The following is a 6,000-nucleotide window of genomic DNA, read 5'->3' on the forward strand; positions in this document are numbered from 1 at the left end:
GCTGGCAATCCTGGAATCCAGATTCCCACAGTGGGGTTTACTGAAATTGACTATTTTAGGTTTTTTTTCAGTAACCCACTGGTGAATCTGATGGTGGAGCAGACGAATCTGTACGCCCAACATTTCGTCGCTCAAAACCCAGGCTCATTTTTGGCTAGACCCGGTGGCTGGACGCCGGTCAGTGCAGCCGAGATGAGGACATTTTGGGGCCTCGTGCTGCATATGGGTCTAGTCCAAAAACCCAGTGTCAGGCAATACTGGAGTGGGGACGTTCTATACCAGACCCCACTGTACAGTATGGTCATGACACGTCCCCGGTTTGAGGCCATCCGGAAATGTCTGCATTATTCCGATAATGCAGCATGTCCACCCCGAGGTGATCCTGCCTATGACCGGCTGTATAAGATACGGCCGGTCATCGATCACTCCTGGAAGGGAGGTCGCGGTTGATGAGTCTCTCGTTGCGTTCAAGGGGAGACTCAGTTTCCGCCAATATATTCCCACAAAGCGGGCGAGGTATGGCGTGAAGCTATACAAAATTTGTGAGAGTACCTCAGGGTACACTTACAAATTTCGTGTGTACGAGGGGCGAGATTCCCGGATTCAACCCCCAGAATGTCCCCCCACTCTGGGTGTTACCGGGAAACTCGTGTGGGACCTTATGTACCCACTGCTGGATAACGGTTACCACTTGTACGTGGACAACTTTTATACCAGCATTCCCTTGTTCAGGTCCCTTGCCGCCAGATCCACGTTCGCTTGTGGGACCGTGCGGAAAAATCAACGCGGCCTCCCTGCCCACCCCCTCCAGGTACCTATCCCCAGGGGTGAGACCCGTGCACTTACCAGTGGAAACCTGTTGCTGGTCAGATATAAGGACAAGAGGGATGTCCTTATGCTGTCCACAATCCACGGTAACAGCACCACCCCAGTCCCTGTGCGAGGTACCGCGGCAACGGTCCTCAAGCCCGATTGTATCGTCGATTACAATCAGTATATGGGAGGAGTTGATCTCTCTGATCAAGTCCTCAAGCCATATAATGCCATGCGCAAAACCCGGGCATGGTACAAAAAAGTTGCGGTCTACTTGGTACAGGTTGCCATGTACAACTCTTTTGTACTATCCCGAAGCGCTGGCAGCACAGGGACATTCCTCCAATTCTATGAGGCAGTCCTCAAAGACCTGATCTTTTCGGACCGGGAAAGAGCAGGCCGGAGTACCTCGGGAATTGGAGGCGCCCGGATCGTCCCTGGCCAACACTTTCCAGGTGTGGTCCCCCATACTGGAAAGAAGGGACGAACCCAAAAAAGATGCAGAGTGTGTCACAAGAGGGGGATACGGAAGGACACCACCACTCAATGTGACACTTGCCCCGATCATCCGGGCCTCTGCGTTATCGATTGCTTCAGGGAGTATCACACTTCCATGGAGTACTAAATTTTTATAATCCCCAACAGTCCACTAGAGAACATAAAAAACTATGGCTCTCAGACTTTGGAGACACGGAAACAATTTTTTTTCCCCCAAAAAATATTAGTTTTAGAGCAGGCATCCTCAAACTGCGGCCCTCCAGATGTTGTAAAACTATAACTCCCAGCATGCCCAGACAACCTACAGCCATCAGCAGGGCATGGTGGGAATTGTAGTTTTACAACATCTGGATGGCCGCAGTTTTTAGGATGCCTGCTTAGTGTCTCCAAATTCTGAGAGCCATACATATTGGGCATCGTCGCGTGCGTAAAAGTCGTCGCTATAAAAATAACTTTTGACCAAACGCCTCGGATGAACGGTGTTAAAAATATAAAATAAAAACGGTGCCAAAACACCCATTTTTGGGCAAAATTTCCATTTGAATCCTTTTTGCCGGTAATAAAGCAAGGGTTAACAGCCAAACAAAACTCAATATTTATGGCCCTGATTCTGTAGTTTGCAGAAACACCCCATATGTGGTCGTAAATGGCTATATAGCCGCACGGCAGGGCATAGAACGAAGGGAACTCCATACGGTTTCTGGAAGGCAGATTTTGATGGATAGTTTTTTTTTTGACACCATGTCCCATTAGAAGCCCCCCCTGATGTAGCCTAGACTAGAAACTCCAAAAAAGTGACCCCATCTAAGAAACTACACCCCTCAAGGTATTCAAAAGTTACTTTACAAACTATGTTAACCCTTTAGGTGTTCCACAAAACTAAATAGCGAATGTAGAAACAATTTTAGAATTTTTTTTTTTGTTACATTGCCTCAAAAAAGAGTAATATAGAGCAACCAAAAATCATATTTACCCCTAAAATAGTCCCAAAACAACAACCACCTTATCCCGTAGTTTTCTAGATGGGGTCACTTTTATGGAGTTTCTACTCTAGGGGTGCATCAGGGGGCTTGAAAGGGTACATGGTGTAAATAAACCAGTCCAGCAAAATCTGCCTTCCAAAAACCATATGACGTTCCCCTTCTTCTATGTCCTGCCGTTTAGCCAAATAGTAGTTTACGACCACATATGGGGTGTTTCTGCAAACTACAGAATCAGGGCAACCCATTTTGAGTTTTGTTTGGCAGTTAACCCTTGTTTTACTCCTGGAATAAATTGATTATATTGGAAAATTTTCCAAAAAATAGAAATTTCTAAATTGTTTCTCCATCTGTCAATAACTCTTGTGGAACACCTAAAGGGTTAACAAAGTTTGTAAACCCAGTTTTGAATACCTTGAGGGGTGTACTTTCTTAGATGGAGTCACTTTTTTGAAATTTCTATTCTAGGGGTGCAACAGGGGGCTTCAAATGGGACATGGTATAAACAAAACCAGTCCTGCAAAATCTGCCTTCCAAAACCCATATGGTGTTCCCCTCCTTCTATGTGCTCCCGTTTGGCCAAACAGTAGTTTACGACCACATATGGGGTGTTTTTGCAAACTACAGAATCAGGGCAACCCATTTTGAGTTTTGTTTGGCAGTTAACCCCTGTTTTACTCCTGGAAAAAATTGATTATATTGGAAAATTTTCCAAAAAATTGAAATTTCTAAATTGTTTCTCCATCTGCCAATAACTCTTGTGGAGCACCTAAAGGGTTAACAAAGTTTGTAAACCCAGTTTTGAATACCTTGAGGGGTATAATTTCTTAGATGGAGTCACTTTTTTGAAATTTCTATTCTAGGGGTGCAACAAGGGGCTTCAAATGGGACATGGTATAAACAAAACCAGTCCTGCAAAATCTGCCTTCCAAAACCCATATGGTGTTCCCCTCCTTCTATGTGCTCCCGTTTGGCCAAACAGTCGTTTACGACCACATATGGGGTGTTTTTGCAAACTACAGAATCAGGGCAACCCATTTTGAGTTTTGTTTGGCAGTTAACCCCTGTTTTACTCCTGGAAAAAATTGATTATATTGGAAAATTTTCCAAAAAATTGAAATTTCTAAATTGTTTCTCCATCTGCCAATAACTCTTGTGGGGCACCTAAAGGGTTAACAAAGTTTGTAAACCCAGTTTTGAATACCTTGAGGGGTGTACTTTCTTAGATGGAGTCACTTTTTTGAAATTTCTATTCTAGGGGTGCAACAGGGGGCTTCAAATGGGACATGGTATAAACAAAACCAGTCCTGCAAAATCTGCCTTCCAAAACCCATATGGTGTTCCCCTCCTTCTATGTGCTCCCGTTTGGCCAAACAGTGGTTTACGACCACATATGGGGTGTTTCTGCAAACTACAGAATCAGGGCAACCCATTTTGAGTTTTGTTTGGCAGTTAACCCTTGTTTTACTTCTGGAAAAAATTGATTATATTGGAAAATTTTCAAAAAAATAGAAATTTCTAAATTGTTTCTCAATCTGCCATTAACTCTTGTGGAAGACCTAAAGGGTTAATACAGTTTGAAAAAACAGTTTTGAATACCTTGAGGGGTGTAGTTTCTAGAATGGGGTCATTTTTGGGAGGTTTCTATTATCTAAGCCTCACAATATGACTTCAAACCTGAACTGGTCCATAAAAAGTGGGATTTTGAAGATTTCTGAAAAATTTCAAAATTTGCTTCTAAACTTCTAAGCCTTGTAACATCCCCAAAAAATAAAATATCATTCCCAAAATGCTACAAACATGAAGTAGATATATGGGGAATGTAAAGTCATCACAATTTTTGGGGGTATTACTATGTATTACAGAGGTAGAGAAACTGAAACTTTGTAATTTGCTAATTTTTCAAAATTTTTGGTAAAAATTGTATTTTTTTATGCAAAAAAAATAACTTTTTTGACCCAATTTTAGCAGTGTCATGAAGTACAATATGTGACGAAAAAACAATCTCAGAACAGCCTGGGTAAGTCAAAGCGTTTTAAAGTTATAAGCACTTAAAGTGACACTGGTCAGATTTGCAAAAAATGGCCAAGTCCTTAAGGTGAAATAGGGCTGAGTCCTTAAGGGGTTAACGAGCACACCAAATGCTTCAAATAACTTCTTTATTAACTTCAACTTTTCTTCATATATAATACTGCCGCCTCCGCAGCAGAGAGTCCATGTACAAAACATGTGTTGAAAAGATATCCCAAAATGGCGGTATGCATAAGATGGTGGTTCAACTGTCCAATCTTATCATTCAACATAAAATGGTGGATATATTTCTCTCTTGAGTATCTGTACTCTACCTTTTAAGTTACTTAAGCACTGTATGATCTCTCTGAGAGGTATATCTGAGGTCTAACTAATAGTTCTACTGATCTGTATGCAATTTGTATGGATTGCTATTTGTATAATATTTGTAGTTTGCAATTGCATGGTTGCAATTGAATTTGCAATTTGGTGGAACTGTAAGTAAACACCAAAAAACGAGGATGCTATTAATGTAAAAATAATTACTTTTATTGAAATACATAGAAGAATCAGTACAAATGTTGGTCAAAAGGGAGAGGACATGAGAAAACGAGCCTCTAAAATAGGGCTCAACAATGTGGAGAATCACACCTGAGGAAAATTGCACCCTGAGCAGCCACAGTTGCAACAAATAAAGGGAGTCGGATGACGATGGAATGAGTAGTGGGTAGTGATGACAATACCATCTCCCCACAAACATATAACATGACTATCCAAACTGTCCTGGCATCCTCCTCATTTGAAAGGAACTGTAAGTAAAAACACATAACTGGTTCAGTATATAGTTCTAATCACAATACTAACAATATGAACATTATATAACTGTTTTAACTACCTATTTTGGCCTCTTGTTCCCATAAAACTCAGCTCTCAGTGGAGTGAATATCTCTTCAGCTCCTGTCTCTGGTGAATAATGATTCTAGCAGCAGGAGCTGGGGGAATTCCCAGACAGACTGTTTGTGAGGCTGGCTGTGATTGGTGAAAACTCTTGCTTTGTGAGAAACTGGCTGTGATTGGTCTAGACTTCTGCGCAGTAACAACATGGGGCAAATGACACACTTTAATACTAACTAGGTCGTTAAATAAATAATTGACACTAACAACATAGTGGAAAAAAAGGCCGCTGTGCTTTATTAAGGGTCACTTAAAATATTTTACAACCATAAATAAATAAATTAATTAATTTAAAATACCATAATAACCAATACCAGAAGACCAATGATAAATTAACCATATAAGGACCAAGATCCACTCAGCATGAGCTGAGCGACACTACCCCTCTAATAAAGCCCAGCGACAGATGATACAGTGAAAAAATAAGGGAAGGGGGGGTGGGACGCTGGTCAGCTCTTCAGGCACTTCTGAGCCAGCTCCGCCGAACCTGGGAATATAAAGGGGAACAGATTCCCGCCGCTAAACAAACAACAAATCAGGGAGCTGGAAATCTCCCCCAGCAACCAGCAGCAACCAATCAGCTGCCCTCTTGACTCTCAGCAGCTGGATTCTTCTAGAATGCAGGTGAGACGATTTCTGAGGTGATTTTACCTGAAATAGAAAAAAGGGCGGGAAAAGAGGTACAGGGAAGAGAAACAAGGCCCCTAAACAACCCCAACTTTAAGCCTACCTAAGATGTCATAGC

Source organism: Bufo bufo, chromosome 2, assembly GCF_905171765.1.
Source record: "Bufo bufo chromosome 2, aBufBuf1.1, whole genome shotgun sequence".
In the NCBI taxonomy this organism is placed as follows: Eukaryota; Metazoa; Chordata; class Amphibia; order Anura; family Bufonidae; genus Bufo; species Bufo bufo.